The sequence below is a fragment of the Oncorhynchus keta genome, unplaced genomic scaffold, assembly GCF_023373465.1.
Source record: "Oncorhynchus keta strain PuntledgeMale-10-30-2019 unplaced genomic scaffold, Oket_V2 Un_contig_2950_pilon_pilon, whole genome shotgun sequence".
Classification (NCBI taxonomy): domain Eukaryota; kingdom Metazoa; phylum Chordata; class Actinopteri; order Salmoniformes; family Salmonidae; genus Oncorhynchus; species Oncorhynchus keta.
Genome location: NW_026286587.1, coordinates 28,332 through 53,528, shown reverse-complemented (window position 1 = coordinate 53,528; position 25,197 = coordinate 28,332). Strand labels below are relative to the sequence as shown.

At 51.2% G+C, this 25,197-nt stretch overlaps 1 pseudogene; it reads left to right on the top strand.

Moving 5' to 3' along the window:
- Positions 1-1,626: 1,626 nt before the first annotated feature.
- LOC127923388 (myosin-11-like) overlaps positions 1,627-25,197 on the top strand; it is a 50,909-nt pseudogene continuing 27,338 nt past the window's right edge.

The following is a 25,197-nucleotide window of genomic DNA, read 5'->3' as shown; positions in this document are numbered from 1 at the left end:
AATCATCCTTTATTGATTGATAATGTTGTCGCTAAATTTAGACCCGTTTCGACTACCCGATCCCCTGTCTCAGCTGCCAGTGTTGTGGTGATATAAGGGTTTAGTTGGGTTGGTAACCCCACTGGCCCAGCACGCCACACAGCTACCTAGTACCTGGTAACCTGGCCAGAGGCTGTGTTTACATACAGGCCCACTGGCCCAGATACAGAGTGGTATGTTTATGTCAGCCAGAACACCATGCTATGTGTCCTTTTCCACTGCCATTTCATTTATTCAAAGACTCCATCATGGACAAAAAATCTACTGATGGTTGGTTTGACACTGCTTTGGGATGTATTGTCAACTCCCATCTCTACCCATCATCACCAGAAGTTTTGTTCTGTTGTCTGTGCCCAATAATGTTTGTGCTGCTACCATGTTGTGTTGTGTTGCTACCATGTTGTGTTGCCACCATGTTGTGTTGTGTTGCTACCATGTTATGTTGTGTTGCTACCATGTTGTGTTGCTACCATGTTGTGTTGCTCCATTGTTGTGCTGCTACCATGTTGTGTTGTGTTGCTACCATGTTGTGTTGCTACCATGTTGTGTTGCTACCATGTTGTGTTGTGTTGCTACCATGTTGTGTTGCTACCATGTTGTGATGCTACCATGTTGTGTTGCTACCATGTTGTGATGCTACCATGTTGTGTTGCTACCATGTTGTGATGCTACCATGTTGTGTTGCTACCATGTTGTGCTGCTACCATGTTGTGCTGCTACCATGTTGTGATGCTACCATGTTGTGTTGCTACATTGTTGTGCTGCTACCATGTTGTGTTGCTACATTGTTGTGCTGCTACCATGTTGTGCTGCTGCCATGTTGTGATGCTACCATGTTGTGTTGCTACCGTGTTGTGTTGCTACCATGTTGTGTTGCTACATTGTTGTGCTGCTACCATGTTGTGCTGCTGCCATGTTGTGATGCTACCATGCTGTGTTGTCATGCGTTGCTGCCTTGCTATATTGTTGTCTTAGGTCTCTCTTTATGTAGTGTTGTGTTGTCTCTCTTGTCATGATGTGTGTTTTGTCCTATATTTTTTATTTGATTTATTTTTAATCCCATCCCCCGTCCCCGCAGGAGGCCTTTTGCCTTCTGGTAGGCCGTCGTTGTAAATAAGAATTTGTTCTTAACTGACTTGCCTAGTTAAATAACTGTTAAATAAGAAATAAATAGATGTGAATGCTGTGACCAGAGACTACGCTGCCTAGTGACTGACTGATTGACAGGTCATCATGTTGGTGTCAACAGTAACGCTAGGCTGGAGCTGGCCACAGGAGAGGACACACTGACTGGACACACAGTTCCCTTATAAGGAATAGAAGTGGTTAAGTCCCTGGCTGTGCCCTTAATCCTATGGGCCCTGGTCAAAAGTAGTGCACTACGTAGGGACTAGGATGCCATTTGGGACGCAAACCCCTAGCATCTCTCTGTATCGGGCCGTCAGAGGCAGTGGGCTTTGAGGAGAGGCTTCAACCAAACATGGTCATCGTTATCGTCCTCCCAGCATGGCTTATCAACCCCTGTTTCAAGGCTTTATAGCTGCAGTTATCCTGCTTATACTTTACATATTCTATGGCGTCGTGGTCATGGGCAGGCGGAGCTGGGCTGCTGCAAAGCCTTGTGGGTCCTGGGACCCGCAGCAGGGAGAGAAGAAGAGCTGTCAGTGAGTAATGATGACGTGGACCATGCAGTTCACTATATGAAGAGGGGGTTACCTGAGAGGCAGATTGATAAGTGAGGCTGTACTGTACTGTTTATCTTTATTTATCTATGCGGTTGTAGGAGATTGGGAATGAGAACCTGAATAAATAACAAATAAATTGAGATTGAAACTGAAGCTGTAGGCCGATATAACTAGGCATTGGAGGACGAATTTAAAATGTGCTGTTAAACCACAGAGTGATACAGAGAGAGAGAAAGAGAGGGGGGGAAGAGAGAGACTGGACAGAGACAGACAGACAGAGACAGACAGACGGACGGACGGACGGACGGAATGTTTCTGAGGTCTAAAGTAGCATTTCCTATTAATCACTGGAATTGTTGTGATTGTTGTTGTTTGAGTTGATGTTTTGTGAATTCCCCATCAGAGGGATAGTTATAACATCATACTCTCTCCCCCTCTATCTATATCTCTCCTTCTCCTCCTCTCTTCCTATATCTCTCCTCCTCTCTTCATCTCTCCCCCTCTTCCTATATCTCTCCTTCTCCTCCTCTCTTCCTATATCTCTCCTTCTCCTCCTCTCTTCCTATATCTCTCCTTCTCCTCCTCTCTTCCGATTTCTCTCCTTCTCCTCCTCTCTTCATCTCTCCCCCTCTTCCTATATCTCTCCTTCTCCTCCTCTCTTCCTATATCTCTCCTTCTCCTCCTCTCTTCCGATTTCTCTCCTTCTCCTCCTCTCTTCCTATATCTCTCCTTCTCCTCCTCTCTTCCTATATCTCTCCTTCTCCTCCTCTCTTCCGATTTCTCCCTTCTTCCTATATCTCTCCTTCTCTCTCTCCTATATCTCTTCCTCTCTTCATCTCTCCCCCTCTTCCTATATCTCTCCTTCTCCTCCTCTCTTCCTATATCTCTCTCTCCTCTCTTCATCTCTCCCCCACTTCCTATATCTCTCCTTCTCCTCCTCTCTTCCTTCCTCCTCTCTTCATCTCTATCTCTCCTTCTCCTCCTCTCTTCCTATATCTCTCCTCTCTCCCTCTCTTCCTTCCTATATCTCTCCTTCTCCTCCTCTCTTCATCTCTCCCTCTCTTCCTATATCTCTCCTTCTCCTCCTCCTCTCTTTTCCTATATCTCTCCTTCTCCTCCTCTCATCTCTCCCTCTCTTCCTATATCTCTCCTTCCTCCTCTCTTCCTATATCTCTCCTTCTCTCCTCCTCTTTCCTATATCTCTCCTTCTCCTCTCTCTCCTATATCTCTCCTTCTCCTCCTCTCTTCCTATATCTCTCCTTCTCCTCCTCTCTCTCCCTCTCTTCCTATATCTCCTTCTCCTCCTCCTTCCTATATCTCTCCTCCTCTCTTCATCTCTCCCCCGCTTCCTATCTCTCCTCTCCTCCTCTCTTCCTATCTCTCCTCCTCTCTTCATCTCTCCCCCTCTTCCTATATCTCTCCTTCTCCTCCTCTCTTCCTATATCTCTCCTCTCTCTTCATCTCTCCCTCTCTTCCTATATCTCTCCTTCTCCTCCTCTCTTCATATCTCCCCCTCTTTCCTATATCTCTCCTTCTCCTCCTCTCTTCTCTCCCTTTTCTCTCTTATCTCTCCTCTCCTCAGCTCTTCAGACTCCTCCTCTCTTCCTATATCTCTCCAATTCTGACCTCCAATCACTCTCCTTCCTGTCTATCCTCCTCTCCTCTCTGCGGCATCTCCTCCTCTCTTCCTATATCTCTCTTCTCCTCCTCTTTCCTATATCTCTCCTGATCCTCCTCCTATCTTTCCTTCCATATCTCTCCTTCTCTCCTCTTCCTATATCTCTCCTCTTCCCCCATCTAATCACCCTATTCCTCTCTTCCTATATCTCTCCTTTTCTCTTCCCTATATCTCTCCTCCTCTTCCTCCTCTCTTCTTCTTCCTCTCTCCCTCTCTTCTCATCTTCCTCTATCTCCTCTCCTCCTCTCTTCCTCCTCTTCTTCTCTTCCTCTTCTCTCCTTCTCTCCTCTTCCTATATCTCTCCCTTCTCCTCTATCCTCTTCCTTCTCTCCTCTCTTCATCTTTTTCCTCTCTCTTCCTCCTTCCTATATCTCCCCCTCTTCCTTTCTCTCTCCTCTTCCTCCTTCTCCTCCTTTCTCCTCTTCTTCCTCTCTCCTCTCCTCCTTCTTCTATATTCCCTCTCTCTTCCTCCTCTCTTCCTCCTCTCTTCCTATATCTCTCTTCTCTTCCTATATCTCTCCTCCTCCTCTTCCTCTCTCCCTCTCTTCCTATATCTCTCTCCTTCTCCTCTTCTTCCTCTCTCCTCCTCCAGGTGCTGGTATCTCTCCTCTCTTCATCTCTCCCTCTCTCCAGAAGATCTTTCTCCTCCTCTTCAGTTCCCATCTCTAACTCTGCTCCTCATCTCTCCCTTTTCCTCTCTCTTTCTCTCCCTCTCCCTCAGCTTTGAGACCGACCCTCCAATTACTGACCCTCCAATCACAGACAACCTTCCTGTCACCGACAACCTTCCCAAGATGGCTGCCGACTCCGCCTCTGACGACAGCAAGTTCCTGCGGCAGGAACGACTTCAGGAACAGTGGTGTGGGGCAGGCTGATTGGTCGGCCAAGAAGATGGTGTGGATCCGTCAGAGAAGGAGGGTTTGAGGCCAAAGCCAGCATCAAGGAGGAGAAGGGGACGATGTAAGGATGTTACACCCCAAATGGCACCCTATTCCCTATTTAGTACACTACTTTTCACTGCAGGGCCCTAGTAAATCTTCCTCCTCCTCTTCTTCCTCATCTTCTTCTTCCTCCTCCACCTCCTCATCTTCCTCTTCATCCTCTTCCTCCTCATTTTCCTCTCTTCCTGCTTTTCCTCTTCCTCCTTCTCCTCCTCTTCATCTTTTTTCATCCTCTTCCTCCTCCTCCTCCTCCTTCTCTTTCTCCTCTTCATTTTTTTCCTCCTCTTCCTCCTTCTCCTCCTCTTCATCTTTTTCCTCCTTCTCCTCCTCTTTTGAAGACTCCTCTTCATCTTTTTCCTCCTCTTCCTCAGAATCCCCTCTTCATCTTTTTTCCTCTTCCTCCTTCTCCTCCTTTCTCCTCTTCTTCCTCCTCCTTTCCTCCACCTACTCATGTTCCTCCTCATCCTCTTCCTCCTCATTTCCTCCTCTTCTTTCTGCTCCTGATCTTCATCCTCCTTTCCTTCTCCTCCTCTCTTCATTTAATTTACATTTAAGTCATTATAAAATGATCATCTTTTTAACCTTCTCCTCTTCCTCTCTCCTCCTCTCCAGGTGCTGGTAGAGTTGGCTAACGGTAGGAAAGCGACAGTCAACAAGGATGACATCCAGAAGATGAACCCTCCTAAGTTCAGTAAGGTGGAGGACATGGCAGCTCTAACCTGTCTCAACGAGGCCTCTGTCCTCCACAACCTCAAAGAGAGGTACTTCTCCAGCCTCATCTACGTGAGTACACTCTTACAACAAATGGGTTCCTAAAGGGTTCTTCAGTCCCCATAGGAGAAGCCTTTTGGGTCCCTTGTAGAAACCATGTGTACAGAACAAAAATCTGTGGAAAGGGTCCTATATGGAACCCAAAAGGGTTCTCCCTGGAACCAAAAAGGTTCTACCTGGAACCCAAAAGTGTTATTCAAAGGGTTCTCCTATGGGGATGCCGAAGATCCATTTTAGGTTCTAGATAGCACTTATTTGTTCACCTTTTACTGCAGTGGGCTAAATCAGCGTCGCACAGAGTGTTTCTGGGTCGTCTTAAACAAATCTACGTTGAAACAAAAGTATACACCTCACACACATGGTTATGGGCTGAAATAAAATACCATGTCAGATACAGAGTTGAAATGTATTCAATGTTGAGTTTGTATCCCAGTATTACACTTTATATACATCTCAGAAGACTGAAATCTAACAAAACAGTTGACGGAGAAACACAGAATTCTCAGCCCCTTTTTCTGAATAGTGTTTATAAAATGATAATATGAATAACATTCCACCCATGAGGCCACTGGAGGGTGATCTGATCATTTGACTGCAGGAAACGCATACAAGTGTATAGACAATATCCGTATAGACACACACACACACACACACACACACACACACACACACACACACACACACACACACACACACACACACACACACACACACACACACACACACACACACACACACACACACACACATGATGTCAATGAGCAATTTGTGCTGAAGTTTTTATCATGTGTACAGAACAAAAATGATGATTTTGTTGTAACTGTATGTTGATCCTAACCTTTCCTCTCCTCCTCTTCCTCTTCCTCCTTTTTCTCCCCTGCTCTCTTCCTCATCTTGCCACTCTCCTCCCCTCTTTCTCCTCTCACCTCCTCCTCCTCTCTTCCTCCTCCCCTCCTCCTCTCCTCTCTTCTTCCTCCATCCTCCCTCCTCCTCCTCTCCTCTTCCTCCATCCTCTTCCTTCCCTCCTCCCTCCCCCTCTTCTCCTTCCCCTCTTCCCCCTCCCCTCCTCCTCCTCTCTTCTTCCTCCTCCTCCTCCTCCACTCCCCTCTTCTCCTTCCCCTCTTCCCCCTCCTCCTCCTCCTCTTCTTCTTCCTCCCCCTTCCCCTCCCCCCTCTCCCCCTCCCCCCTTCCCTCCTCCCCTCTCCTCCTCCTCCCCTCTTCCCCCATCCCCTTCCTTCCCTTCCCCTCTCCCCCCCCCCTCCTCTCCAGACGTATTCAGGTCTGTTCTGTGTGGTGGTGAACCCCTATAAGATGCTTCCTATCTACTCAGAGAAGATCATTCAGATATATAAGGGGAAGAAACGCCACGAGGTTCCTCCTCACATCTACTCCATCACTGATAACGCTTACAGGAACATGATGCAAGGTGAGAGAGAGAGAGAGAGAGAGAGAGAGAGAGAGAGAGAGAGAGAGAGAGAGAGAGAGAGAGAGAGAGAGAGAGAGAGAGAGAGAGAGAGAGAGAGAGAGAGAGAGAGAGAGAGAGAGAGAGAGAGAGAGAGAGAGAGAGAGAGAGAGAGAGAGAGAGAGAGAGAGAGAGAGAGAGAGAGAGAGAGAGAGAGAGAGAGAGAGAGAGAGAGAGAGAGAGAGAGAGAGAGAGAGAGAGAGAGAGAGAGAAGAGAGAGAGAAGAGAGAGAGAGAGAGAGAGAGAGAGAGAGAGAGAGAGAGAGAGATTATTTTTTCGTGACTTAAAAACGGTGACCCCGGACATGCCGAATTGGCGACATTCTGGAAAGGACCCCAAAAATAATTTTAAACCATTTTCACAAAAAAGTGATTTTTAAAATTTATTTTTTCACAAAACAGCCAATGATAACTAGGTTATATACATGGGGTACCAGTACCAAGTCAATGATAACTAGGCTATATACAGTTCAAGTCGGAAGTTTACATACACTTAGGTTGGAGTCATTAAAACTCTTTTACACTCCACATACAGTATTTCTTGTTAAAAAGCTATAGTTTCTATTGGGTCAGAAGTTTACATACACTAAGTTGACTGTGCCTTTAAACAGCTTGGACAATTCCAGAAAATGATGTCATGGCTTTAGAAGCTTCTGATAGGCTAATTGACATCATTTGAGTCAAGTGGAGGTCTACCTGTGGATGTATTTCAAGGCCTACCTTCAAACTCAGTGCTTCTTTGCTTGACATCATGGGAAAATCAAACGAAATCAACCAAGACCCCAGCAAAAAACATTGCAGACCTCCACAAGTCTGGTTCATCCTTGGGAAACATTTCCAAACGCCTGAAGGCACCACGTTCATCTGTACAAACAAGAGTACGCAAGTAAAAACACCATGGGACCACGAACACCATGGGACCACGAACACCATGGGACCACCAACACCATGGGACCACGAACACCATGGGACCACGAACACCATGGGACCACGAACACCATGGGACCACGAACACCATGGGACCACGAACACCATGGGACCACGAACACCATGGGACCACGAACACCATGGGACCACGAACACCATGGGACCACGAACACCATGGAACCACGAACACCATGGAACCACGAACACCATGGGACCACGAACACCATGGGACCACGAACACCATGGGACCACGAACACCATGGGACCACGAACACCATGGGACCACGAACACCATGGGACCACGAACACCATGGGACCACGAACACCATGGGACCACGAACACCATGGGACCACGAACACCATGGAACCACGAACACCATGGAACCACGAACACCATGGACCACGAACACCATGGGACCACGAACACCATGGGACCACGAACACCATGGGACCACGAACACCATGGGACCACGAACACCATGGGACCACGAACACCATGGGACCACGAACACCATGGGACCACGAACACCATGGGACCACGAACACCATGGGACCACGAACACCATGGGACCACCAACACCATGGGACCACCAACACCATGGGACCACGAACACCATGGGACCACGAACACCATGGGACCACGAACACCATGGGACCACGAACACCATGGGACCACCAACACCATGGGACCACGAACACCATGGGACCACCAACACCATGGGACCACCAACACCATGGGACCACCAACACCATGGGACCACGAACACCATGGGACCACGAACACCATGGGACCACCAACACCATGGGACCACCAACACCATGGGACCACGAACACCATGGGACCACGAACACCATGGGACCACGAACACCATGGGACCACCAACACCATGGGACCACCAACACCATGGGACCACCAACACCATGGGACCACCAACACCATGGGACCACCACCATGGGACCACGAACACCATGGGACCACGAACACCATGGGACCACGAACACCATGGGACCACCAACACCATGGGACCACCAACACCATGGGACCACCAACACCATGGGACCACCAACACCATGGGACCACGAACACCATGGGACCACCAACACCATGGGACCACGAACACCATGGGACCACGAACACCATGGGACCACCAACACCATGGGACCACCAACACCATGGGACCACGAACACCATGGGACCACGAACACCATGGGACCACGAACACCATGGGACCACGAACACCATGGGACCACGAACACCATGGGACCACGAACACCATGGGACCACGAACACCATGGGACCACGAACACCATGGGACCACGAACACCATGGGACCACCAACACCATGGGACCACCAACACCATGGGACCACCAACACCATGGGACCACCAACACCATGGGACCACGAACACCATGGGACCACGAACACCATGGGACCACGAACACCATGGGACCACGAACACCATGGGACCACCAACACCATGGGACCACCAACACCATGGGACCACGAACACCATGGGACCACGAACACCATGGGACCACGAACACCATGGGACCACGAACACCATGGGACCACGAACACCATGGGACCACGAACACCATGGGACCACGAACACCATGGGACCACGAACACCATGGGACCACCATGAACACCATGGGACCACGAACACCATGGGACCACCACGAACACCATGGGACCACGAACACCATGGGACCACGAACACCATGGGACCACGAACACCATGGGACCACGAACACCATGGGACCACCAACACCATGGGACCACCAACACCATGGCACGAACACCATGGGACCACGAACACCATGGGACCACGAACACCATGGGACCACGAACACCATGGGACCACGAACACCATGGGACCACCAACACCATGGGACCACGAACACCATGGGACCACCAACACCATGGGACCACCAACACCATGGGACCACGAACACCATGGGACCACGAACACCATGGGACCACGAACACCATGGGACCACGAACACCATGGGACCACCAACACCATGGGACCACCAACACCATGGGACCACGAACACCATGGGACCACGAACACCATGGGACCACCAACACCATGGGACCACCAACACCATGGGACCACCAACACCATGGGACCACCAACACCATGGGACCACGAACACCATGGGACCACCAACACCATGGGACCACGAACACCATGGGACCACGAACACCATGGGACCACCAACACCATGGGACCACCAACACCATGGGACCACCAACACCATGGGACCACGAACACCATGGGACCACGAACACCATGGGACCACGAACACCATGGGACCACCAACACACCATGGGACCACCAACACCATGGGACCACGAACACCATGGGACCACGAACACCATGGGACCACGAACACCATGGGACCACGAACACCATGGGACCACGAACACCATGGGACCACGAACACCATGGGACCACGAACACCATGGGACCACGAACACCATGGGACCACCAACACCATGGGACCACCAACACCATGGGACCACCAACACCATGGGACCACCAACACCATGGGACCACCAACACCATGGGACCACGAACACCATGGGACCACGAACACCATGGGACCACGAACACCATGGGACCACCAACACCATGGGACCACCAACACCATGGGACCACGAACACCATGGGACCACGAACACCATGGGACCACGAACACCATGGGACCACGAACACCATGGGACCACGAACACCATGGGACCACCAACACCATGGGACCACCAACACCATGGGACCACCAACACCATGGGACCACGAACACCATGGGACCACGAACACCATGGGACCACGAACACCATGGGACCACCAACACCATGGGACCACCAACACCATGGGACCACCAACACCATGGGACCACGAACACCATGGGACCACGAACACCATGGGACCACGAACACCATGGGACCACCAACACCATGGGACCACCAACACCATGGGACCACCAACACCATGGGACCACGAACACCATGGGACCACGAACACCATGGGACCACCAACACCATGGGACCACCAACACCATGGGACCACCAACACCATGGGACCACGAACACCATGGGACCACGAACACCATGGGACCACGAACACCATGGGACCACGAACACCATGGGACCACGAACACCATGGGACCACCAACACCATGGGACCACCAACACCATGGGACCACCAACACCATGGGACCATGGGAACACACCATGGGACCACGAACACCATGGGACCACGAACACCATGGGACCACGAACACCATGGGACCACGAACACCATGGGACCACGAACACCATGGGACCACCAACACCATGGGACCATGAACACCATGGGACCACGAACACCATGGGACCATGAACACCATGGGACCACCAACACCATGGGACCACGAACACCATGGGACCATGAACACCATGGGACCACGAACACCATGGGACCATGAACACCATGGGACCACGAACACCATGGGACCATGAACACCATGGGACCATGAACACCATGGGACCACGAACACCATGGGACCACGAACACCATGGAACCACGAACACCATGGGACCACGAACACCATGGGACCACGAACACCATGGGACCACGAACACCATGGAACCACGAACACCATGGAACCACGAACACCCATGGGACCACGAACACCATGGGACCACGAACACCATGGGACCACGAACACCATGGGACCACGAACACCATGGAACCACGAACACCATGGGACCACGAACACCATGGGACCACGAACACCATGGGACCACGAACACCATGGAACCACGAACACCATGGAACCACGAACACCATGGGACCATGAACACCATGGAACCACGAACACCATGGGACCACGATGGGACCACGAACACCATGGGACCACGAACACCATGGGACCACGAACACCATGGGACCACGAACACCATGGGACCACGAACACCATGGGACCACGAACACCATGGGACCACGAACACCATGGGACCACGAACACCATGGGACCACGAACACCATGGGACCACGAACACCATGGGACCACGAACACCATGGGACCACGAACACCATGGGACCACGAACACCATGGGACCACGATGGGACCACGAACACCATGGGACCATGAACACCATGGGACCATGAACACCATGGGACCACGAACACCATGGGACCACGAACACCATGGGACCATGAACACCATGGGACCATGAACACCATGGGACCACGAACACCATGGGACCACGAACACCATGGGACCACGAACACCATGGAACCACGAACACCATGGGACCACGAACACCATGGGACCACGAACACCATGGGACCACGAACACCATGGGACCACGAACACCATGGGACCACGAACACCATGGGACCACGATGGGACCACGAACACCATGGGACCATGAACACCATGGGACCATGAACACCATGGGACCACGAACACCATGGGACCACGAACACCATGGGACCATGAACACCATGGGACCACGAACACCATGGGACCACGAACACCATGGGACCACGAACACCATGGAACCACGAACACCATGGGACCACGAACACCATGGGACCACGAACACCATGGGACCACGAACACCATGGGACCACGAACACTATGGGACCACGAACACCATGGGACCACGATGGGACCACGAACACCATGGGACCATGAACACCATGGGACCACGAACACCATGGGACCACGAACACCATGGGACCACGAACACCATGGGACCACGAACACCATGGAACCACGAACACCATGGGACCACGAACACCATGGGACCACGAACACCATGGGACCACGAACACCATGGGACCACGAACACCATGGGACCACGATGGGACCACGAACACCATGGGACCATGAACACCATGGGACCACGAACACCATGGGACCATGAACACCATGGGACCACGAACACCATGGGACCACGAACACCATGGGACCACGAACACCATGGGACCACGAACACCATGGGACCACGATGGGACCACGAACACCATGGGACCATGAACACCATGGGACCATGAACACCATGGGACCACGAACACCATGGGACCACGAACACCATGGGACCACGAACACCATGGGACCACGATGGGACCACGAACACCATGGGACCATGAACACCATGGGACCACGAACACCATGGGACCATGAACACCATGGGACCACGAACACCATGGGACCACGAACACCATGGGACCACGAACACCATGGGACCATGAACACCATGGGACCACGAACACCATGGGACCACGAACACCATGGGACCACGAACACCATGGGACCACGAACACCATGGGACCACGAACACCATGGGACCACGAACACCATGGGACCACGAACACCATGGGACCACGAACACCATGGGACCACGATGGGACCACGAACACCATGGGACCATGAACACCATGGGACCACGAACACCATGGGACCACGAACACCATGGGACCACGAACACCATGGGACCACGAACACCATGGAACCACGAACACCATGGGACCACGAACACCATGGGACCACGAACACCATGGGACCACGAACACCATGGGACCACGACCACCATGGGACCACGAACACCATGGGACCATGAACACCATGGGACCACGAACACCATGGGACCATGAACACCATGGGACCACGAACACCATGGGACCACGAACACCATGGGACCATGAACACCATGGGACCACCAACACCATGGGACCATGAACACCATGGGACCACGAACACCATGGGACCACGAACACCATGGGACCACCAACACCATGGGACCACGAACACCATGGGACCATGAACACCATGGGACCACGAACACCATGGGACCACGAACACCATGGGACCACCAACACCATGGGACCACGAACACCATGGGACCACCAACACCATGGGACCACCAACACCATGGGACCACCAACACCATGGGACCACGAACACCATGGGACCACCAACACCATGGGACCACCAACACCATGGGACCACCAACACCATGGGACCACGCAGCCGTCATACCGCTCAGGAAGGAGACGCGTTCAGTCTCCTAGAGATGAACGCACTTTGGTGTGAAAAGTGCAAATCAATCCCAGAACAACAGCAAAGGACCTGATGAAGATGCTGGAGGAAACAAGTACAAAAGTATATATATACACAGTAAAACGAGTCCTATATCGACATAACCTGAAAGGCCGCTCAGCAAGGAAGAAGCCACTGCTCATAAACCGCCATAAAAAGACAGACTACGGTTTGCAACTACACATGGGGACAAAGATCGTACTTTTTGGAGAAATGTCCTCTGGTCTGATGAAACAAAAATAGAATTGTTTGGCCATAATGACCATCGTTATGCTTGGAGGAAAAAGGGGGAGGCTTGCGAGCCGAAGAACACCATCCCAACCATGAAGCACGGGGGTGGCAGCATCATGTTGTGGGGGTACTTTGCTGCAGGAGGGACTGGTGCACTTCACAAAATAGATGGCATCATGAGGAAGGAAATGAAGTGGCTATATTGAAGCAGCATCTCAGGACAACAGTCAGGAAGTTAAAGCTTGGTCGCAAATGGACAATGACCCCAAGCATGCTTCCAAAGTTGTGGCAAAATGGCTTAAGGACAACAAAGTCAAGGTATTGGAGTGGTCATCACAAAGCCCTGACCTCAATCCTATAGAACATTTATGGGCAGAACTGAAAAAGTGTGTGCGAGCAAGGAGGCCTACAAACCTGACTCAGTTACACCAGCTCTGTCAGGAGGAATGGGCCAAAATTCACCCAACTTATTGTGGGAAGCTTGTGGAAGTCTACCCAAAATGTTTGACCCAAGTTAAACAATTTAAAGGCAATGCTACCAAATACTAATTGAGTGTATGTAAACTTCTGACCCACTGGGAATGTGATGAAAGAAATTAAAGCTGAAATAAATCATTCTCTCTCTCTAAAATTATTCTGACATTTTACATTCTTAAAATAAAGTGGTAATCCTAACTGACCTAAGACAGGGAATGTTTACGAGGACTAAATGTCAGGAATTGTGAAAAACTGAGTTTAACGTATTTAGCTAAGGTGTATGTAAACTTCCCTACTTCAACTGTAGTTCTGTACATATAGGTAGTGGTAAAGTGACGAGGCAACAGGATTAAACAGACAGAACTATTTTGGGTTCCATGTAGAACCCTTTCCACACTACATAGAACCCAAAAGTAGTGCATTATTTAGGGAATAGAATTCCAGACAGAACCCAAATCCTACTGGTCCAGTTTCCTGCTGCCATCACAAGAGGGGTGATCTCCAAAATACCCAGACATCTGTCTGTGTGTGTTAAGTTGTGTGTGATAAGGTGTGTGTGTGGGTGTATGTATGTATGTGTGTGTGTTTCAAAATATCCAGACATGGAGTCTGTCTGTGTGTGTTAAGTTGTGTGTGATAAGGTGTGTGTGTGGGTGTATGTATGTATGTGTGTGTGTTTCAAAATATCCAGACATGGAGTCTGTCTGTGTGTGTTAAGTTGTGTGTGGGTGTATGTATGTGTATGTATGTGTGTGTGTTTCAAAATACCCATACATGGAGCAGGTTACCAAGGTTACCTTCCTCCAGTAGCCCTCTCCATCCCCTGCTATTTTTAGCCAATATTGAGTGACAGCGAAGTTAATCTGGTGCAGAAATAGATTTAGGAAGATTTAGGGAAGCTGTTCCTGGCCTCTAGTCTTTCCTCTGTGTGTGAGTGAACAGAGCACCTTGAGTTCATGTTTGGTGTGTTCAGCTTGGCTTCAACTGTCCTGCCTGAACCCATCTCTCTCCCTCTGTTTCCCTTCTCTGCTTCTCTCTCTCTCCCCCTCCCTACCTCCCTCTCTCCATCTCCCTCCTTCCCTATCTCTCCCCTTCCCTACCTCCCTCTGTTTCCCTTCTCTGCTTCTCTCTCTCTCCCTCTGTTTCCCTTCTCTGTTTCTCTCTCTCTCCCCCTCCCTACCTCCCTCTCTCCATCTCCCTCCTTCCCTATCTCTCCTTCCCCCTTCTGTCCCCCGCCCTCCCTCTCTCTCTCTCTCTCCCCCTCCCTCTCTCTCTCCCCCTCCCTCTCTCCATCCCTCTGTCTCTCCCTCACCCTCTCTCCATCTCCCTCCTTCCCTATCTCTCCCTCCCTCCCTCTCTCTCTCCCCCTCCCTCTCTCCATCCCTCTGTCTCTCCCTCACCCTCTCTCCATCTCCCTCCTTCCCTATCTCTCCCTCCCTCTCTCTCTCTCCCCCTCCCTCTCCATCCCTCTGTCTCTCCCTCACCCTCTCTCCATCTCCCTCCTTCCCTCTCTCTCCCTCCCTCTCTCTCTCCCCCTCCCTCTCTCCATCCCTCTGTCTCTCCCTCACCCTCTCTCCATCTCCCTCCTTCCCTATCTCTCCCTCCCTCTCTCTCCCCCTCCCTCTCTCCATCCCTCTGTCTCTCCCTCACCCTCTCTTCATCTCCCTCCGTCCCTATCTCTCCCTCTCTCCCTCCCTCCCCCCCCTCTCCCCATCCCTCTCTGTCTCTCTGTCTCTCTCTCTCTCACCCTCTCTCCATCTCCCTCCGTCCCTATCTCTCCCTCCCTCCCCCCCTCTCCCCATCCCTCTCTGTCTCTCTGTCTCTCTCTCCCCCTCCCTCCTCTCTCCCCTCCCTCCCTCCCTCCCTTCCCTTCCCTTTCTCCCTCCCTCCCTTTCTCTCTGTCTTTCTCCACAGAGCGTGAGGACCAGTCAATTCTGTGCACGTGAGTCCAAACCTCAAACACAAACATGTTTTTTCCAACACATGACCTTGTTGCCCCATGTACCAGGGATGCGTCCCAAACGTCACCTTATCCCGTGACCTTGGGTCTATCAGGTTCTACCTGAGCTAAGCAATGTTCTGAGATATGGAGCATCAATGTTTTCACATCTCAGAATTATTTTGTTCACTGTTAGAATAAAGGGTTCCAAAAGGGTTCTTCCCCTGTCCCCATATGAGAGACCTTTTTTGGTTCCAGGTAGAACCCTTTCTGGTTCCAGAACCCTCTGTGGAAAGGGTTTCACATGGAACCCAAAAGGGTTCTACCTGGAACCAAAAAGGGTTCTACCTGGAACCAAAAAGGGTTCTTCAAAGGGTTATTGAAATATTACCCTATTGGGGACAGCAGGGGGGGGTGCATCTGCAGATAGAACCCTATGGTTCTGACATCTGCAGATAGAACCCTATGGTTCTGAAATCTGCAGATAGAACCCTATGGTTCTAAAATCTGCAGATAGAACCCTATGGTTCTGACATCTGCAGATAGAACCCTGACCTTCTGACATCTGCAGATAGAACCCTATGGTTCTGAAATGTCAATCTCTAAGCCCTATAAGTTTCTATCTGACACTTCTGAATTAGACAGAGGTGAGTCTGGACCCCTGTCCCTCTCCTCCCTAACCCCCTGTCCCTCTCTCTCTAACCCCCTGTCCCTCTCTCTCTAACCCCTGTCTCTCTCCTCTCCACCCCACCAGAGGTGAGTCTGGACCCCTGTCCCTCTCCTCCCTAACCCCTGTCCCTCCTCTCTAACCCCCCAGTCCCTCTCTCTCTAACCCCCTGTCCCTCTCTCTAACCCCTGTCTCTCTCCTCTCTACCCCACCAGAGGTGAGTCTGGACCCCCTGTCCCTCTCCTCCCTAACACCTATCCCTCTCTCTCTAACCCCCTGTCTCTCTCCTCTCCACCCCACCAGAGGTGAGTCTGGACCCCTGTCCCTCTCTCTCTAACCCCTGTCCCCCCTGTCCCTCTCTCTAACCCCTGTCTCTCTCCTCTCTACCCCACCAGAGGTGAGTCTGGACCCCTGTCCCTCTCCTCCCTAACACCCTATCCCTCTCTCTCTAACCCCTGTCTCTCTCCTCTCCACCCCACCAGAGGTGAGTCTGGACCCCTGTCCCTCTCTCTCTAACCCCTGTCCCTCTCTCTCTAACCCCTGTCTCTCTCCTCTCCACCCCACCAGAGGTGAGTCTGGACCCCTGTCCTCTCTCTCTAACCCCTGTCTCTCTCCTCTCTACCCCACCAGAGGTGAGTCTGGACCCCTGTCCTCTCCTCCCTAACCCCTATCCTCTCCTCTCTAACCCCTGTCTCTCTCCTCTCTAACCCCTGTCCCTCTCTCTAACCCCTGTCTCTCTCCTCTCTACCCCACCAGAGGTGAGTCTGGACCCCTGTCCCTCTCTCTCTAACCCCCTGTCCCTCTCTCTCTAACCCCCTGTCTCTCTCCTCTCCACCCCACCAGAGGTGAGTCTGGACCCCTGTCCCTCTCTCTCTAACCCCCTGTCTCTCTCCTCTCTACCCCACCAGAGGTGAGTCTGGACCCCTGTCCCTCTCTCCTAACCCCTATCCCTCTCTCTCTAACCCCTGTCTCTCTCCTCTCTAACCCCTGTCCCTCTCTCTCTAACCCCTGTCTCTCTCCTCTCTACCCCACCAGAGGTGAGTCTGGACCCCTGTCCCTCTCTCTCTAACCCCCTGTCTCTCTCCTCTCTACCCCACCAGAGGTGTGTCTGACCCCTGTCCCTCTCTCCCTAACCCCTATCCTCTCTCTCTAACCCCCTGTCCCTCTCTCTCTAACCCCCTGTCTCTCTCCTCTCTACCCCACCAGAGGTGAGTCTGGACCCCTGTCCCTCTCCTCTCTAACCCCTGTCCCTCTCTCTCTAACCCCCTGTCTCTTTCCTCTCTACCCCACCAGAGGTGAGTCTGGACCCCTGTCCCTCTCGTCCCTAACCCCCTGTCCCTCTCTCCCTAACCCCCTGTCCCTCTCTCTCTAACCCCCTGTCCCTCTCCTCTCTAACCCCCTGTCCCTCTCTCTCTAACCCCTGTCTCTCTCTCTCTACCCCACCAGAGGTGAGTCTGGACCCTGTCCCTCTCCTCCCTAACCCCTGTCCCTCTCTCTCTAACCCCTGTCTCTCTCCTCTCTACCCCCCAGAGGTGAGTCTGGACCCCTGTCCCTCTCTCCCTAACCCCTGTCCTCTCCCTAACCCCCTCTCCCTCTCTCTCCTTAACCCCTGTCCCTCTCCTCTCTAACCCCCTGTCCCTCTCTCTCTAACCCCCTGTCCCTCTCCTCTCTAACCCCCTGTCCCTCTCTCTCTAACCCCCTGTCCTCTCCCTCTCCCTCTCTAACCCCTGTCCCTCTCCTCTCTAACCCCCTGTCCCTCTCCTAACCCCTGTCCCTCTCTCTCTCTAACCCCCTGTCCCTCTCTCTCACCCCCTGTCCTCCCTCTAACCCCCTGTCCCCTCTCTCTAACCCCTGTCCCTCTCCTCTCTAACCCCCTGTCCCTCTCTCTCTAACCCCCTGTCCCTCTCCTCTCTAACCCCCTGTCCCTCTCTCTCCTAACCCCCTGTCCTCTCTCCTCTCTAACCCCCTGTCCCTCTGAGTCTAACCCCTGTCCCTCTCCTCTCTAACCCCTGTCCCTCTCTCTCTAACCCCTGTCCCTCTCCTCTCTAACCCCTGTCCCTCTCTCTCTAACCCCTGTCCTCTCCTCTCTAACCCCTGTCCCTGTCTCTCTCCCCCTGTCCTCTCCCTCTAACCCCTGTCCCTCCTCTCCTAACCCCCTGTCCCTCTCCTCTCTAACCCCCTGTCCCTCTCTCTCTAACCCCTGTCCCTCTCTCTCTAACCCCTGTCTCTCCTCCTACCAGAGGTGAGTCTGGACCCCTGTCCCTCTCCTCTCTAACCCCCTGTCCTCTCCTCTAACCCCCTGTCCAGAGGGTGAGTCTACCCCTGTCCCTCTCCCTAACCTGTCCCTCCCCCTGTCCCTCTCTCTCTAACCCCTGTCCCTCTCTCTCCCCACCAGAGGTAGTCTGGACCCTGTCCCTCTCTCCTAACCCCCTGTCTCTCTCCTCTCTACCCCACCAGAGGTGAGTCTGGACCCCTGTCCCCTGTCCCTCTCTCCCTAACCCCTGTCTCTCTCCTCTCTACCCCACCAGAGGTGAGTCTGGACCCCTGTCCCTCTCTCCCTAACCCCTGTCCCTCTCTCTCCCTACCAGAGGTAACCCCTGTCCCTCTCTCCCTAACCCCTGTATCTCTCCTCTCTACCCCACCAGAGGTGAGTCTGGACCCCTGTCCCTCTCTCCCCTAACCCCTGTCTCTCTCCTCTCTACCCCACCAGAGGTGAGTCTGGACCCCTGTCCCTCTCTCCCTAACCCCTGTCTCTCTCCTCTCTACCCCACCAGAGGTGAGTCTGGACCCCTGTCCCTCTCTCCCTAACCCCTATCCCTCTCTCTCCACCCCCACCAGAGAGTAACCCCTGTCCCTCTCTCCCTAACCCCTGTATCTCTCCTCTCTACCCCACCAGAGGTGAGTCTGGACCCCTGTCCCTCTCTCCCTAACCCCTGTCTCTCTCCCCTCTCTACCCCACCAGAGGTGAGTCTGGACCCTGTCCCTCTCTCTCTAACCCCCTGTCTCTCTCCTCTCTACCCCCTGTCCCTGAGTCTGGACCCCTGTCCCTCTCTCCCTAACCCCTGTCCCTCTCCTCTCTAACCCCTGTCCCTCTCTCCCTAACCCCTGTCTCTCTCCTCTCTACCCCACCAGAGGTGAGTCTGGAGCAGGGAAGACAGAGAACACGAAGAAGGTGATCCAGTATCTGGCGGTGGTGGCTTCCTCTCACAAGGGCAGCAAGAAGGACACTGGAGCTGTGAGTGTTACCTCTAGTGTACAATACAATATGATACACTACAATACACTGATACAATATGATACACTACAATACACTGATACAATATGATACACTACAATACACTGGACAATATGATACACTCTATACAATACAATATGATACACTACAATACACTGATACAATATGATACACTGACACTGATACAATATGATACACTACAATACACTGATACAATATGATACACTACAATACACTGATACAATATGATACACTACAATACACTGGAGCTGTTTACAACAATACAATATGATACACTACAATACACTGATACAATATGATACACTACAATACACTGATACAATATGATACACACAATACACTGGAGCTACAGTGTACAATATGATACACTACAATACACTGATACAATATGATACACTACAATACACTGATACAATATGATACACTAAAATACACTGATACAATATGATACACTACAATACACTGATACAATATGATACACTACAATACACTGATACAATATGATACACTACAATACACTGATACAATATGATACACTACAATACACTGGATCTGCTGTGTTACCTCTAGTGTAAAATACACTGGATGATTTCCTGGAATCGGGATGGAATAAACAGGACAATACACTGATACAATATGATACAACCCCTACAATACACTGTTCACAATATGACCTACACTACAATACACTGATACAATATGATACACTACAATACACTGGAGCAGCTGTGAGACCCTCAGAGGATAGCAGCAGAATACCCTCAGAGGAGCAGCAGATATTGACCCTACACCCTACAATACACTGATACACCCTCATATCACTACAATACACTGATACAATATGACCCTCAGAGGAGCAGTAATATTGACCCTCAGGGAGCTGTGAGATATTGACCTCTAGGATGTACAATATTGACCCTCACTATGATACACTAGAATACACTGATACAAGGAGCAGCAGATATGATAGACAGTAGATACACCCTCAGATAGCAGCAGATATTGACCCTCAGAGGAGCAATATTGACCCTGAGGATACCCTCAGAGGAGCAGCAATACAATACACTGATACAGCAGATATTGACCCTCAGAGGAAGATACACTCAGAATACACTGATATTGACCCTATGATACACTACAATACACTGATACCCTCAGAGGAGCAGCAGATATTGACCCTCAGAGGAGCAGCAGATATTGATACACTACAATACACCCTGAGGAGCAGCAATATGATAGAGGAGCAGCAGATATTGACCCTCAGAGGATAGCAGCAGATATTGACCCTCAGAGGAGCAGCAGATATTGACCCTCAGAGGATAGCAGTATACCCTGACCACTCAGAGGACAATATGATACACCTCAGATACACTGGACCCTCTGTGCAGATATTACCCTCAGAGGATAGTATGCCCTCAAACGTTCCCAAATGTTCCAGAAATCCTCAGAGGATGGCAAGATATTGACCCTCAGAGAATCAGGATGGACCCTAGAGGACAGCAGATATCCCTCAGAGGATCAGCCAACCCTCAGGGATTTCTGGAAACCTCAGAGGAAGCAGCAGATATTGACCCTCAGAGGATAGCAGGATATTTGTCAGAGGACCCAGCTATTGACCTCAGAGGATACAGCAGATATTGACCCTCAGAGGATATTCAGATATTGACCCTCAGAGGATAGCAGCAGATATTGACCCTCAGAGGAGCAGCAGATATTGACCCTCAGAGGAGCAGCAGATATTGACCCTCAGAGGATAGCAGCAGATATTGACCCTCAGAGGATAGCAGCAGATATTGACCCTCAGAGGATAGCAGCAGATATTGACCCTCAGAGGATAGCAGCAGAGGATAGCAGCAGATATTGACCCTCAGAGGATAGCAGCAGATATTGACCCTCAGAGGATAGCAGCAGATATTGACCCTCAGAGGAGCAGCAGATATTGACCCTCAGAGGATAGCAGCAGATATTGACCCTCAGAGGATAGCAGCAGATATTGACCCTCAGAGGATAGCAGCAGATATTGACCCTCAGAGGATAGCAGCAGATATTGACCCTCAGAGGAGCAGCAGATATTGACCCTCAGAGGAGCAGCAGATATTAACCCTCAGAGGAGCAGCAGATATTGACCCTCAGAGGAGCAGCAGATATTGACCCTCAGAGGAGCAGCAGATATTGACCCTCAGAGGAGCAGCAGATATTGACCCTCAGAGGAGCAGCAGATATTGACCCTCAGAGGAGCAGCAGATATTAACCCTCAGAGGATAGCAGCAGATATTGACCCTCAGAGGATAGCAGCAGATATTGACCCTCAGAGGAGCAGCAGATATTGACCCTCAGAGGATAGCAGCAGATATTGACCCTCAGAGGATAGCAGCAGATATTGACCCTCAGAGGAGCAGCAGATATTGACCCTCAGAGGATAGCAGCAGATATTGACCCTCAGAGGAGCAGCAGATATTGACCCTCAGAGGATAGCAGCAGATATTCAGACCCCCTCAGAGGATAGCAGCAGATATTGACCCTCAGAGGAGCAGCAGATATTGACCCTCAGAGGATATTGACAGCAGATATTGACCCTCAGAGGAGCAGCAGATATTGACCCTCAGAGGAGCAGCAGATATTGACCCTCAGAGGAGCAGCAGATATTGACCCTCAGAGGATAGCAGCAGATATTGACCCTCAGAGGATAGCAGCAGATATTGACCCTCAGAGGAGCAGCAGATATTGACCCTCAGAGGAGCAGCAGATATTGACCCTCAGAGGATAGCAGCAGATATTGACCCTCAGAGGACCCTAGCAGCAGATATTGACCCTCAGAGGATAGCAGCAGATATTGACCCTCAGAGGATAGCAGCAGATATTGACCCTCAGAGGAGCAGCAGATATTGACCCTCAGAGGAGCAGCAGATATTGACCCTCAGAGGATAGCAGCAGATATTGACCCTCAGAGGATAGCAGCAGATATTGACCCTCAGAGGATAGCAGCAGATATTGACCCTCAGAGGATAGCAGCAGATATTGACCCTCAGAGGATAGCAGCAGATATTGACCCTCAGAGGAGCAGCAGATATTGACCCTCAGAGGAGCAGCAGATAGACCCTCAGAGGAGCAGCAGATATTGACCCTCAGAGGAGCAGCAGATATTGACCCTCAGAGGATAGCAGCAGATATTGACCCTCAGAGGAGCAGAGGACCCTCAGAGGAGCAGCAGATATTGACCCTCAGAGGATAGCAGCAGATATTGACCCTCAGAGGAGCAGCAGATATTGACCCTCAGAGGAGCAGCAGATATTGACCCTCAGAGGATAGCAGAGATATTGACCCTCAGCAGCAGATATTGACCCTCAGAGGATAGCAGCAGATATTGACCCTCAGAGGAGCAGCAGATATTGACCTCAGAGGAGCAGCAGATATTGACCCTCAGAGGATAGCAGCAGATATTGACCCTCAGAGGATAGCAGCAGATATTGACCCTCAGAGGAGCAGCAGATATTGACCCTCAGAGGAGCAGCAGATATTGACCCTCAGAGGATAGCAGCAGATATTGACCCTCAGAGGATAGCAGCAGATATTGACCCTCAGAGGAGCAGCAGATATTGACCCTCAGAGGAGCAGCAGATATTGACCCTCAGAGGAGCAGCAGATATTGACCCTCAGAGGAGCAGCAGATATTGACCCTCAGAGGATAGCAGCAGATATTGACCCTCAGAGGAGCAGCAGATATTGACCCTCAGAGGAGCAGCAGATATTGACCCTCAGAGGAGCAGCAGATATTGACCCTCAGAGGATAGCAGCAGATATTGACCCTCAGAGGATAGCAGCAGATATTGACCCTCAGAGGAGCAGCAGATATTGACCCTCAGAGGAGCAGCAGATATTGACCCTCAGAGGAGCAGCAGATATTGACCCTCAGAGGAGCAGCAGATATTGACCCTCAGAGGATAGCAGCAGATATTGACCCTCAGAGGAGCAGCAGATATTGACCCTCAGAGGAGCAGCAGATATTGACCCTCAGAGGAGCAGCAGATATTGACCCTCAGAGGAGCAGCAGATATTGACCCTCAGAGGATAGCAGCAGATATTGACCCTCAGAGGAGCAGCAGATATTGACCCTCAGAGGAGCAGCAGATATTGACCCTCAGAGGAGCAGCAGATATTGACCCTCAGAGGATATTGCCCTCAGAGGAGCAGCAGATATTGACCCTCAGAGGAGCAGCAGATATTGACCCTCAGAGGATAGCAGCAGATATTGACCCTCAGAGGATAGCAGCAGATATTGACCCTCAGAGGAGCAGCAGATATTGACCCTCAGAGGATAGCAGCAGATATTGACCCTCAGAGGAGCAGCAGATATTGACCCTCAGAGGAGCAGCAGATATTGACCCTCAGAGGAGCAGCAGATATTGACCCTCAGAGGATAGCAGCAGATATTGACCCAGCAGATCCCTCAGAGGAGCAGCAGATATTGACCCTCAGAGGAGCAGCAGATATTGACCCTCAGAGGATAGCAGATATTGACCCTCAGAGGATAGCAGCAGATATTGACCCTCAGAGGATAGCAGCAGATATTGACCCTCAGAGGATAGCAGCAGATATTGACCCTCAGAGGATAGCAGCAGATATTGACCCTAAGAGGAGCAGCAGATATTGACCCTCAGAGGAGCAGCAGATATTGACCCTCAGAGGATAGCAGCAGATATTGACCCTCAGAGGAGCAGCAGATATTGACCCTCAGAGGAGCAGCAGATATTGACCCTCAGAGGAGCAGCAGATATTGACCCTCAGAGGAGCCTCAGCAGATATTGACCCTCAGAGGATAGCAGCAGATATTGACCCTCAGAGGATAGCAGCAGATATTGACCCTCAGAGGAGCAGATAGATATTGACCCTCAGAGGATAGCAGCAGATATTGACCCTCAGAGGATAGCAGATATTGACCCTCAGAGGATAGCAGCAGATATTGACCCTCAGAGGATAGCAGCAGATATTGACCCTCAGAGGATAGCAGCAGATATTGACCCTCAGAGG